The sequence below is a fragment of the Corvus cornix genome, chromosome 5, assembly GCF_000738735.6.
Source record: "Corvus cornix cornix isolate S_Up_H32 chromosome 5, ASM73873v5, whole genome shotgun sequence".
In the NCBI taxonomy this organism is placed as follows: Eukaryota; Metazoa; Chordata; class Aves; order Passeriformes; family Corvidae; genus Corvus; species Corvus cornix.
In genome coordinates this window covers 56,838,455-56,852,827 of record NC_046335.1, presented here as the reverse complement: position 1 = coordinate 56,852,827, position 14,373 = coordinate 56,838,455, and positions in this window count along the sequence as shown.

Here is a 14,373-nt window from a genome sequence, read left to right as displayed (position 1 = left end):
GACGGTGGGTCCTTGCACCGGCACTCGGCTATTTCTCGGCCGCAAGGAAAGTACAGGTCGATTTTGCCAGCTGCAGTAATTTATGGCTGGGCAGATGGTAAGTGATCTGCCCTGAAAAGTTTTGCAGCGCGCTTTGCAAAGGAGCACTATGGATGAGGCTCCACTCAAAGTATTCCTTTGAGATCGGAATGACAATTACTGCAGGATCCGCAGCCATCAGTTGCAAACACCGTTGACGGCATTTGATTATCAGAGAAGCGACCAATTCAAACACTGTGGTCACCGTCCTTTTTGGCTGGTGAGGCAAAAAGACCCATTCTAGGATATGCAAAGGATCAGGCCATTGTGCATTCCACTGGCCAATGATACCTGTAGGATGGAGGTCTGGAATAGTAATGTAAACAGTGATAGCAATGGAGGGATCCACTCGATAAACCTGACGAGCAGAAACAGCCCGTTGGACCTCCTGCAGCGCTTGCCGCGCTTCCGGAGTCAACTCCCGAGGTGAATTCAGACCAGGGTCCCCTTTTAATATATTAAAAGAGGGGAAAGCTGCTTTGCAGTTAGACCTAAATAAGGTCGTAACCAATTGATGACACCCAACAGCTTTTGAGCATCATTCAAGGTTTTAATCGAATCTGGGAATTGCACCTCTTGGTGTTGGATAATTTGGTCCAAAATTTTCACTCCTAAATATTTCCAAGGAGGATGCTGTTGAACTTTCTCCGGAGCTACCTCTAATCCATAGGCATGCAGAGCAGCGAGCAGCTGAGGCTGTATTCTCAGCAGCTCGTCCCGAGTGGACGCTGCCACCAGGATATCATCCATGTAGTGGTAGCAGCGTGCATCAGGAAACTGCTTGCGAACTCCGGCTAAAGCTTGGGCGACATACCACTGACAGATAATTGGGCTGTTCCTCATCCCTTGAGGGAGGACCTTCCATTGGTATCTCTTAGCAGGTTCAGCATTGTTAATGGCAGGCACAGTAAAGGCAAATTTTGGTTTGTCATCAGGATGCAAAGGAATTGTGAAAAAACAATCCTTTAAATCAATGATCAGGATGTCCCACCCTGTAGGAATCATGGTGGGAGAGGGCATGCCAGGCTGCAATGCCCCCATACCTTCCATTACTGCATTAACTTTCCAGAGGTCCTGCAATAACCTCCATTTCCCTGATTCTTCTTAATTACGAAACAGGAGTGTTCCAGGGGCTACTAGAAGGTTCAAGGTGCCCCTGTTGCAACTGTTCCTGAACCAGCTGATGAAGGGCGTCTAACTTCTCTTTTGGTGGGGGCCACTGCGGCTCAAAGACTGGTGTGTCAGTCAACCACCGCAAAGGCAGTGTAGGATGCTCTGCGCCCTTACGCACAGTGACCCCTGCTAAAAATTTGTCCCAATCCGTACACCCCCAAGCTGCCAACACATCCCGCCCCCAAAGGTTAAGGGAAGTGGTAGCAACATAAGGCCTGATTGTAGCTGTGTGCCCCTCTGAGTCCTTCACCACCACAGGCCGTTCGCTTAGATAGCTCTGTGTGGATCCTCCTACTCCTGTGATGGCCGATCCCACCGGGGCTAAAGGCCATGAGGGAGGCCATGCAGAGAAGGAGATGATAGTTACATCAGCACCCGTATCAATCAAACCTCGAAGCTGAATCCGGGGCAGACGGGCGTTCGGCAGGATCAGGGTACATGTCATCTGTGGCCTTTGGTCAGAGATGTCTGCAGTCCAGAAGGCCTGCGGAAGTCCCGTAGATCCACTGCCGTTATCTTCGTGAGTTTGTTGCTCTATCCTGGGGACACAAGACTTAAAAGGCACCAAATTTAGCAAGGCAGGTCTTTTCAGGATAGTTACAGGGGGTTTTTGCGTGGAGACCATAGCGCAAATCTGACCTTTAAAGTCAGCATCAATAACTCCTGAGTGCACTAAGATTCCTTGATGGGCAACATCAGGTTTTTCCCACCAGCATCGCACTGGGATCCCTGGGCTTAAGGGTCCATATGCATCCAAGGAACCTTATAAATACCGCTAGAGTCTACGACTGCGGCTGCGGTGTGGACGTCAAACCCTCTGATCCCTGTGCCTTGGTGCCGTCTGACCCCTGGGTGCTTCTCAGGGTGGCTGGGTAGGCCTGTGCCTGTACCTGTGCACTCTCTGGGGGGAGCGACTGCATCAGAGAGCAATTCCCCTTCTTGCACCCTGGCGGAAGTTTCCCGACAAAGGCTGACCATTGGCACGGTCCGGATCTACAGTAGCCCATGCAATGCCCTGGCCTGCCACACTCTTTGCACTGGGGGATTCGGTGTGTTCTCTTTTTGGGCTCGGCTTAGGCAGCTTCCGATTTCTTCACCGTGTTTGTGTTGTTTGGTTCACCACCGGAAGGATGCCGCGAATCAGGCTGGCAGGAATGCAGCCAAAGCAGTGCCTTTTCTGGGTTCCCAAATCCCACCTTAGCACAGGCTTTAGACCATGTCTGTTACCTCAGGGATCCCCCTGGTAAGTGCATTCTATGATTTTCTGCCCACTCCTCGTTTGCTTATCTCTCACTAACTGCCTTAACAACAACTGTTCTTAACCCGTCACCTTCAACCTGCTTCTGAGAGAAGCAGTGACTTCTCTACAAAAGAGAGGAATGACTCTGATTTCCCTTGAACTATTTCAGTATATCGCTTTCTGGGTGCTGACAACTCTATGGTTTTCAACAGGGCAGCCATGCCGACCTGTCGTGCTTGCTGCCGGAGCTAGAGGACAAGTTACCCCTGTAGACTGCGGATCAGAGAAGGGACCAGTTCCCATCAAAGCATCCACTCCTGCTGTCTGTCTAGGATTCAGCAGCAGGGAGCTGCAAATTTGCTAATGCAGTCTTGTTGGCCAGCCTTTCTCCAGGTTGTTCAAAAACTGTAAATTGTACAGGTTGAAATAGAATTTCACCTAAGTGTCTGATATCAAATGGAGAAAGCAAATCTGTATTTATCACCCTTATTATTTGCATAACCTCAGCAGAACCTAGCCCATATTGTGCCACCTTGGATTGGAGGTCCTGGGCAACTTTCCAAGCAATTACCTCATGCTTGTCATGCTCTCCTGAATCTGGGAGAGCCTTATACACTGGGAAAGCTTGGATCTCTTTTGGGGAACCAGTACCATCCTGAACTTCTGGCACAGCCTGCGGATGGAGTGTAACAGCTCCCCGGTTACCCCCCAGAATCCTCAGATCTATTTGGCATTCCAAGGATTTCTAATAACCTCCAGTCACCCTCCCCCAATGCTTGCACCTTAAGAGACTCTAGGAAGCGATTATGATGCGTCGGACGCACTGTTACCATTGCAGTCCGGAAAGGTCCAGGGGCGAGACCGGCGCAGCCTTTTTCTTCGCCGCGCGGCTACAGCCGCCTGACGACCCGGGGCCAGAACCTCATCTGCCTCACTGCCTGACGAGGAATCATCAGGCAAAGGCAACTTTGGGGTGCTGGGAGGGAACAGAAATGTACGGGGAGGTGAGGCACTTTGGCTAAGTTCGCCAGAGCCAGAAACAGGCAGGACAGACTGCAGCTGGCTGCACGGCAGTTTTTACAGCAGTCTCTTTACGGGAGGCCGTCTCGGCCAGTTCCGACCGAGCTGGTACTGAAGCTGCAGCCGACTCTGGAGCTACGACTGTGCCCGGCACCGCGGTCGGCGCCGCGCTCGTCTCCCGCACAGCAGCCACGTTCTGCGCGGTTGCCGCTTCCGCTGCTGTTTCGCGCTCCCCGGGCGCGCTCGGCGCCGCCGTCTCTGGCCGGCGCTCTGCGGACGCGCCCGGCGCCGCTGCCGGTCCGTTCTCTGCGGGCGGGCGCTCCCGGCGCCGCCGCCTCTGCCCGCTGCTCCACAGCCGCCGCCGCTTTCCGCGTCTTCCCGCGGCAGCGCTGTTCCCGGTTTCGCCGCCGGCTGCGCCGTTTCTCGGCTCAGAGCTGCGGCTCCCGCTTCTGGCGGGGGGGGCGCGGGCGGCGCGGGCGGCACGGCCGGCGCTGGCGCCGCTTGCAGCGCGGGGCTCGGGCATTCGCCGCTCTAACAGGCTGAGCAAGTCCTCCATCCTTCGGGATAGGTTTCGCAGCTCTGCCAGAAAGGGCAAATGCTGCATAAAAGGGTCCATGGTTCGGTTCTGCGACTGCGCAGAACAGTCCAGCGCCAGGGAGGGCAGCGGGAGCACAGCCAGGGCAGTTCCGGGGGGGGCACGCCCGGCGCTACGCCCTCTAAGTTAGATCCAGGTGCATACGGAACCGAACTAGGACGCTCTCTGGGCGTCCAGTTGGCTAAGCCGCTGATCTGCGGCCCCTGGATAAGCCGTGGCCGCCGTCCAGCCGAACGGCAAGGCAGGCTGTGCACCCTGCCTCTGCCCTGACCCCCCCGCCTCTGCCGGCGCGGGGTCCCTGGGGGCTGCGGAGTCCTGAGACTGTGCAGGGTGAGCGGCACAGGCTCTGCCTGTGGAGTCGGGGGGGTTATTCCGAATCCACCATCATTTGCCCCGGAAGCCCAGTCAGCGGGGCCCCCCTCGGACATTCCTCCGTCACTCATCACCGAGACAGGCGATCCAGCCCTGCTATCACAGTCAAGGGCTGTCAGCAGAAAAAATAATGAACGCCAGGTTTTGTATAATTCTAACGCTGCCGGCTCCCCAGTCGGGAGCTCGTGTCGGACAGCAGAGCCGAGTTCCTGCCATAAGGCAAAGTCCAGGGCAGTATCTCTGTCCATGGAAATCCCTTTTAAAGTAGCCCAGTCTAATAATTCCCGAACTGAGTTTTCAGGAATGGAGGTTTGCAATATGCTAAACACACCTTTCCAGACCAGTACCACAGTGTCGTTCTGTGAGCTGCTGTTCGCCATTTCTCAGTTCTGTCGGACCTCCCGGTCCCGGGGGGAAAAAGGAACAGCGTACCTCTACAGGAATTCGGCTTGGCTCGCAGCAGCAGGACACGTCAGAGAGTGCAAATCACGTCGGGCAGCACCAAATATTACCGCAGGCCTAGTTCCTATGGTATATCACCGTGTCCCGCAGCTATAGGGAGGAGGAGAAGATCCAGCAGGCAGGAATTGTGCAGCAAGATTGATTTATTTAATTATTTTACAAACTCTTTTATAGACTTTTTTCTTCATAGTCTAATTGGACAAAGGACCAGCCACCCCTTGGGGGCGATTGGCCAAAATCCTAAAACATCCATTATCAAAATATTTTCTACTATACCATAACAAGACTTTCCAAGGTTGCAGGTGGCTTGGTTGTTTACATTCCCTGCTACCTCTTCTGTGAGAGAGAAAAGTCTCTCACGGACTTAGAAAAATAACAAGAAGATCCTCACTAACAGCATTTTTGTACCTACACTCTGTGATCAATATCACTTCTCAAGTTTGAAGATCACCTATGAAATCTCTGTAGTATGCTGGGAATTTCAAATGTAGAAGTGTCAATATTTGCAAAATATTGGGTTAAATAAAATCTAATGGGTTGGATTATTGTAGGAAGAAAAGTTACAAATGCCCCCTTGAAGAGGGCACAAGAGGCTGAGCGACTCCCAGACTGCCTTAGAGCTACCTAAGGAAAAACAATCCATGCCAGTGTTGTAGTGTATAACCTTCATGGATTGTCAGCATTGCATTTACGGATGGAATGGAGTGGGGAGAGGGGAACTTGCAATACCTCTGGGAAGGGAGGATGCCTTCCCACCTGGGAAACCTCTGTCACAAATGGCATTTCTGAGCTCAGGGCTCCATCTCTGCAGCATAAGGGTGGTTGTAAAGGAATGGGATTGCTCGGTTCCAGTTTCCGTCTGACAGTGAGAATGTCAACAGGAGAATGTGCTGTTGCCTCGTGGTGGCAGCCAAACTATCTCCTGCTCTTCCTTAGCAGTCTAAGGTTCTGATCATGTGTTAACCTAGAGCTGCACTGCCTCAACTGGTTCTATTCAATAATGCAGAGCCTTCACTCAAGGTTAGAAGTGATGTGCAGTTGAAGATAAAACTGTAATAGCATATGTTTTCTGCTTTATTTCATACAGGATAAAGTCTCAATGTGTGTATCAAATCAAAAGCTGGCTTTACTTTTAGATGATGGCTACATCATCTGCTATCCAAACTTTAAAAATATATTTTCCATTAAAAATGCAAAAAAAGGACAAATATGTGTGGTTACATCTTGTAGCTAGAGGATATTGAGAATTGTATTGTATATTTTAAAATTCTAATCTGGACAGAGACAATGTGTAATCCGGGTTATGAACTAATAAGAGTTATAAGAGTTATCAGGCATAGTCACGATAAGAGTTGTGAGAATGAGCTTAAACAAACGCTGTGTCCACTAGAAAAGAGTTACAGAAGAGATGATGTATTCATAGCTGGCATAGAGCAGTCAAGTTAGGAAGCCTTTCTTGTTTAAGCAGGATAGAGAAAAGAGGAGGCCTCCAGTAAGGCACTCCCAGAAGCCAGAGGCAGAGCAGCGATTGTCCTGGAGCCGCCAGTTCCCCGACCAAGGTTCCAAGAATGATGTGGCAGCACCATAGGAGAAGACTTTTGGTGTGGTGCTGGAAAAAATCCTCCAGCAGCAAAGGTGGATATTCCCATCTGCAGGCACTTTGAGCCATCAGCAATGGAGAAGAAGGATGAGGATGAATTCCACACGTCGGATACTCCTGGCAGAAGACTTGGCCATAGCTGGTACCCCTGTGAGAGGTGCAGGACTGGAGATGGACGAAGAAGCCCTTTGGACAGGACTCGCTGCTCCCTCCGAGCCGCGGCTCTCAGCAGAACCGTGTCATTGCTGAGGATGCAGCTGGCCAGGAAGAGCCTTGCAGAGGAATAGGAGGCCAGCTCATTGCAGTCAGGGAATGGCTGACGGATGTTTCCCAGCAGCAACTTTCCTGGAGGTGCCAGTTCCAGTCCGTGACTCGCAGGATGCTGCAGAGCTGCCAAAGGTGAAGAGCCTCAGAGAGCTGCCAGACATGATCCTCCAGCAGGAAAGGCAGGTGTTGGCAGCTCCAGGGAATTCCCTGATGTCGGCAGTGGAGGAGCAGGATGAGGAAGATCTCCACGCTTGCGATACTTCTGGCAAGAGCCTCCATCCCTGCCAGAGCCTCAGTGAGGGCTTCCAGAGCACAGACGGAGGAAGGCCTTTGGACAGGTGCAATGTATGAATGATGCACGGTCCCCAGTCGTGGTGTGAGCAGAAACATTTCTTCCAAGCATCTCTGGCTTTTAGAATAGTTTCACTCTCAGGTTCGAATAGCGTGAGCCTGGACAGCCAATAGTCTAAATGTTCCGATGTCTGCTACCCGATACTAGGCATGAACTCATGTCTCTCATGGCAACATCAGGCTTTTTCCCTAAGCCAAGTGCTGGAAGGGGAATTTCTTCTGCAAAACTACTGTGCTTCTGCTGCTTGTTCCATTTTAGAAAGTTTCCTCCATGGCCCCTGGCCTTGATTGAATAGTCCTTTCTCTTGTAACTAGAAGCTCCAGGTTCTCTTCTTACAAGTTGTCTTTGTTTTCTTTGCCCACAGACAGGAGTCCCTGCTCCCCCAGAGCCACGTCGATCTGCAGAACCTGCTTGTGGCTGAGGATGCAGATGGCCAGGAAAGGCCTGGAAGTAAACGCAGAGGTCAGGCCAGTGCCAGATGTCTGGGAGCTACTGGACAAGTGTCCCAGTAGCAAGAGTCTTGGAGCTACTAATTGTCAGCGCAGAGCTCCCGTGGCACTGTGGCTGTTCCAAGGAGGGAACACTCCGTGCTTTGCAATGGACATGACCCACATGAAACCCAGGAGGTTCCTCCATCTTCAGGAAGCTCCCCTGACATGGCTTCTGACTTCCAGGAAAATGTTTACGGATGGCGGTCAGATCTTCTTAGGAGCATGTGTGTTAAATAAATTTGGATTTTCCCAGAGAACTGTCTGAGTGTTCCCACTGTTCTGGATTTGAGTGGGATTCCTTTCTTCCCAGGAACTGGCACAGCGCTGCCTTTGGATGCAGGATGGGAATGCTGTGGATCACAGGTGGATAGTTTGGTTGTTGCTAAGCAGGGCTTGCCCTCCTCAAGGACTCTGCAGGGTCCTAGAAGCCACTCCATGTCCCATACTCTGCTGTCGAGGAGGTGCCAAAGAGCCTGGAGGGATCATGTCCAGGACAGCCGACCCAGACTGGCCAGAGGGATATTCCAGACCACAGGATGCCCTGCTGAGTCTAACAACTGGGAAAGCTGGTCAGGAGAGGCTGAACCCTGGTGGGATTGACTGGGCATCAGGCAGAGGGTGCTGAGCACTTGTGGTGGGGATCACTGCTCTGACCTGGCCTTTGGTCCTCTGGCTCATTTCTGCCCTTCTTGTTCTTCTTCCTCCTTCTTCTTGTTTGTCTGCACCTCCCTGGTTTTCTTCTCCTCCTTCTCCTTCCAGGTCTTCTTCTCGGTCTTTTTATTTATCTTCTCTTTCTAATATTTTTCCTCCTTTGTTTTTATTGCTCTTTTTTCCTTTTCTCTTTTCTCTTTTTCCGGAGCAGTAAATCAGGATGTTGATGGAGGTCTCTGGTTCTGTTCCCAAAAGGGCAGCCATTTGGCGCAGCCCATGAACGCGGCGTCGGAGTCCATGGAGGTGTAGGACAGGTCCTTGTTGTCCGCTTCTTTCCCTCTCCTGTCTGTTTTCCGCGCTTCACGTGTCAGAGGAAAATAACTTAAAGGGATGGGACTATGCAATTACACGGATTTATTGTTTAAAATAACAAACGCATCAGTCGAGGCGTGAGATTTTACAACACCTCCGAGTAATGGCGACTAGTCACAAGATTTAGGGTTACATCGTAATTTATAACTTTCTAATCCAATAGATACTTAAAACGACACTTTGTTTTAGATTAATGACCTATCACCTGTGGCACTTGTCACTGCAATGCAGCTATGTCTTGACCAATAACTTCTCATGTCACGTACACACAGATGTCTCTCTTATACCATCTACATTCTTAACTTCAACTATATAAAACCACACTATTATATTTTAAAACCCTTCACCAAAAGACCCAGTGTACAATTTTACTTATAATGATAGGAACACAAGTTTGTAATCCTTTTGCTTAAAGTCCACAAATCTCTGTCAATTAAGCCAGACCTAGTCTCTTCCAGGGTTGTAAATCAAAGCCTCCTTTAATTGCAGGAGTTCCTACTCCTCTGTCTCCCACATCTCCCCCTCCTTTCTGCACCAAAAAAACTCCTTTGATGGATTTATCAATCATTTGCTGTACACATTGAAACAGACATGGCACCATTATGAGAACTATTACTATGACTGCCAAAATGTATAGACCTGTTGTAAGACATTTCTTTACCCATGATGCTAAACCCCATCCACTAAATAAATTATCCAGCCAAGTTCCATCATCAATTCTTATTTTTGACACACCCTCTTTAAGTTGTTGTATGCTCTTATAAATAGACTCTGAGTGGTCAGACAGATTCATACAGCACATCCCCTCAAAGTCTTTGCATCCATGTCCATGGGCTAGTAAAAGAAAATCAATGGCTGCTCTGTTTTGCAAAGTTGCATGCCTCACATTTTTGACATCTGCTAAAAGGCCACTTAATGCAAGGGATGTGGCATTAGATTGTTTACTCAGCCAACATCCCAACCGATCCAACTGCTTTAATGCAACTACTGAGGCAACTGGTGGCATAAGAAGAGATGTTACAAGCCTTTTTCCATAGCCCCATGGGGTAAAATCATCTTTGCAATCTGGTCCATATTGATGTGGAGTAGATCTTTTTTGTCTGTGTCTCACGTTGGCAACTGTCTTCATATTAGGAGTAAATAGTGTAAGCTCTCCCAAAGTACACGGACCACCCTTAATGTTTGAAGGGATAGCTGGCCATGCTCTGTCTCCACATACAGAAAATATTCCTCTTGGTAATTGCAGAGGAAGAGAGCTAGGTGCAGATGAAACTACAAAAGTACTATTACACCAGAAGGAGTGGTTCTTATACACAGGGTGATATGGAGAAACATCTCTCATCAGTGATTGATTAATGTTTGTAGAATGGAACTCAACACAGAATTTCACTTTTATAGAACCAAGGATTTCCAATTCTTCAGGTTCATCAGAGGTTTTAGGAAGATAGGGAGTCCACCATTCCCATGTATTTACTGGAGTATAGTGTTCCCAAACTTCTGATCCGGCAAAGGTACCTTGTAAGGCCCTGTCAATTTTCTCTGGGATTGGCCAATTCTCTATTGGAACATTGACTAGACAAGTTGAAAATGGATTTTCTGGAGTTGTGGTAGACAGACATAGAGTATCCAACCCTGAAGCATTAGCTAACGTCACCCAAACATTGGTCTTAGGTTGATCAACCAGCAAAGCTGTCCCACCGAAAACAAACAAGACAAACAAAGCAAAAAACAAACTTAACATTTGATTAAATTTCATGTTTCTTGAAAGTTCTCTTGGCAAAAGACTCCTTCTCAAATTTCAATCTCTAAACTAATTTGTAAGAATATTTTTTTGTATTTCCCAATTTCACTTTCACTTCATCTAATGATGAGGCACAAAAATATTTTATACCTTCTTTAAATAAAAAAATGAGGATTATTTGCCAAAAGATCTTTACAACACATTTGCTTATGCACTCTTACATCAATCTAAAACCTAAAATTTACAGCTTTAACAATAAAACAAAAGATTGCAGGTATGGGCTGTAGTCTCTGCGAAGTTCACGTCTGCGTACTCTCTTCTCTACTTGTAGAGTTGTCAGCTTCTTTCTGCGCGTGATATGGTTTCACATTCTTCGCAGGAAGCCACCTAGGTCCCGTACCTGTAGAAACACAAGCAAACCCTTTTCCCCAGGTTATTAATGGCAATGGACCTTCTATTTGTCCTGTTTCTGGATTTCTAATCAGAACCAAAGGATTTTCTCTCAATCTTGCATGTGTGCTATTAGAGAAATGCCTAAATATTGGAGGATCAGGCTCTGTAGAAGAACTATTCAAAAAGTTATAAACATACAAAGCTTTACTTAATCGCATCTGTGGTGTTGCTTGTGCTAGATCTCCCTTTTGCTGATCTAAAATACATTTCAAGGAATGATGTGTCCTTTCTACAATTGCCTGACTCGTGGGCAAATAAGGAATGCCAAAAGTATGGCGAACACCCCAATTCATCAAAAATGTGGCTACCTTCTGGGCTGTATAAGCAGGACCATTATCTGTTTTTATTTCTTGAGGTACCCCCAAGGAAGCGAAAGCTTGCAAAAAATGCTGACACACATGATTTGCTGTCTCTCCTGTGTGTAACAGAAGCAAAAACTGCATTGGAAAATGTATCCACTGACAGATGGATATTTTTTATATTTTCCAAAAGATGGATATCTTAGTGATATCCATTTGCCACAATTGCAAACTCTGTAGCCCCTCGAGGGTTTACTGCTCCGTGGAAACAGGAGGCTGCACCAGTTGGCAATCTTGGGCAGGTATTTACAATTGCTCTAGCCTGATCTCTGGAAAAACGAAACATGCTCATAAGAGCTTGTGCATTCTGATGAAAAAAGGCATGACTCAACTTTGCTTGTTCAAAAATATTTGGCAAGGTGTTTCACTATGGCAACTGTTTAACTTATCAGCCCTGGAGTTGCCCTCCGCCAGGAATCCTGGGAGTGAAGAATGAGCCCTAATATGGGAGACAAAATATTGATTAGTTCTATCTTGCACGAGTGTATAAAGACATTTAAGATGACGATACAGAGCATTATTGCTAACATCCTTCAAAACTGATCCTTCTATTCTCTTAACTATATTAGCAACATAAGCAGAATCTGTAATCAAATTGAAAAGGCTCCGGGAAAAGCTGAAATGCTCTAACGACTGCTGCAAGTTCTACTACCTGGGTTGAACCCTCTACTATTTGAATATTCTGTTTCCATGTTTTAGTTTCTGGGTCTTGCCACGTTACCACCGAGCAATGTGTCTTTATGATCCATCACTAAAAAATTGTCACTGCGTCCAAAGGCACTTCACTTACCAGTGGTCTTTCTCTAAAGCTTAATTTTGCCTGAAATAATTTATAACTAGGGAAATGAATAGAACAAGTGCCTGGATAATTCAATAATGCTATCTGAAGTTCTTCTGAGTTTAGTAATGCCCAATCAAAATATTGCTTCTTCAGAGGCAAATAAATTATTGCAAACTCTTTGCCTGCCATAGTTAACAACCTTGACCTGCCTCTGATTATAATCTGAGCTAACACTTCCATCATTGTGAAGATTGTTTTGGAGATCTGGCAAGGCAAAAAGACCCATTCTATTATCAATAAGGGATCCTTGGCAGAAGCATCCCATTGAAATATAAGACCATACAATTGCATTTTTTCCCCCAGTACTGCAAGGAAGAATGGTTGTGAATCTACACAACGATGTGCTTGTCTTTTCTGAAAAGCCTCTGTTACTCTGTCAAGTGCCTTTAGAGCTTCAGGTGTGAGGGTTCTTGGGGATGTAAAGTCACAATCTCCCTTTAACAAATCAAAAACTGGAGCAAGTTCATCATTAGTAATCCCTAAAGTAACTCTAATCCAATTTATCTCTCCCAAAAGGTGCTGCAAATCTGTAAAGTATGAACTTTAATTCGAAGCTGTATTTTCTGTGGCCTTATTGACTCTTCAGTCATTTTCCATCCCAAATATTTCCACGGTGGAGTTTCCTGTATTTTTGATGTAGAAATCTCAAGTCCAGCCCTTTTAATCTCTTTTACAACACTATCACGTGCTTCCTCCATCTCCTTCTGTGTTGGTGCTGAAATTAACAGATCATCCATGTAATGGTAGAATCTTTGCTTTAGGATGTTTTCGCCTGGCTGGAGATAAGGCTTTTGCCACAAACCATTGACATATAGTAGGTGAATTTTTCATTCCTTGAGGAAGCAGCAACCCAATGGTACCTCATCAATGGCTCTTGTCGGTTAATACTTGGAACGGAGAATGCAAAACGTGGAGCATCTTCTGGATGAAAGTGGAATATTGAAAAAACAGTCCTTTAAATCAATGATAACTAAAAGGCCAATCTCTGGGAATCATAGAGAGTGAAGGAAGTCCAGGTTGGAGGGGTCCATATCTTCTATTACTTCACTGATTCTTCTAAGGTCTTGAAGCAGTCTCCAGGTATCAGAGGTCTTCTTGTGTATAACAAACACTGGTGAATTCCAAGGACTAGTTGTTTCTATGATATATCCTTTCTGCAATTGTTCCTGGACTAATTTCTTAAGGGCACTCAATTTTTCTTCTTCTAGGGGCCATTGATTAACCCAAATGGCTTCATCGGTTTTTCCACGAAAGCTTAGGGGTGATGAGTGCCTGCATGGCCCCCACTAAAAATCCACTTCCAACTTGACTGCCCACTGAGATAACAAATCTCTTCCCCAGACTGGTAATAGGCTTTCTCACAATAAAAGGACAAACAATTGCTGTTTTTCCCTCAGGTCCTCTGACTGTAATTGCAGATTCACTTTGTAAGCATAAAGTGGCGCCCCCTATACCTGTGAGGGTATCCAGGGGAGTTACCAGCTTCCAGTCTTTTGGCCAAAACAAGTGAGAAATGATAGTAACATCTGCTCCTGTGTCTAATAGGGCCTTGAACCATGATTGTTTTATTGTTATGCATTAAACTGCAAGTCAATAATGGCCTGTCACGTCCAATATGCTCTGTCCAGAAAATCTCTGGTCCCACATTTGAGTTTTCTGTTATAGGTGGCTGCCCTTCCATCTCTATCGCTCTGCGAACAGCTGTAGTAGGCACTGCAACAGCGGTGGCTAGTTGTGTTCCTGCAGGAACAACTAAAGGAGGTTGAGCCAGAATTGTAAGCTCTTCATGATAATTTGCTGAGACAATTGTTGGATAAACCACGAGACCTATGATACGACATGCATCTTTTCCCGTAATTAAAAAGTCCTGCTTTTCTTCAGACGTCCCAGTAACCCCTGTGGGTATCAGGTAGTGGGAACTATTCATAAAGCATATCAATTTGCAGGCTGCCAAGGTACAGAATGCTCCAGGGGGCAGGAGGTTTGAGTCACTCGGGAGGTATTTGACCATTCTGCTAACTGTGTGTGACTTTGGTCTCCAGAGGATGGGAGCTCTGGGTGATGGACTGCTGCTGTTTGTTTCATCGCGCAGCGAGGCATCGCACTCAAAAATTCGTTTCCCAGCAAGAGATTCCCATCTGCATCATATCTAGAGCAACATCTGTTAGCATAGTGTCTTCCCTTTCTACATCTCAGACAACGAAGTGGTATCATTGGAATCTCTCCAAGCCCTGGACAATTTCTCATTAAATGTCCAGGCTTGCCACATCGAAAGCACACTCCTTCATCTATATTAGCTCGTGGCA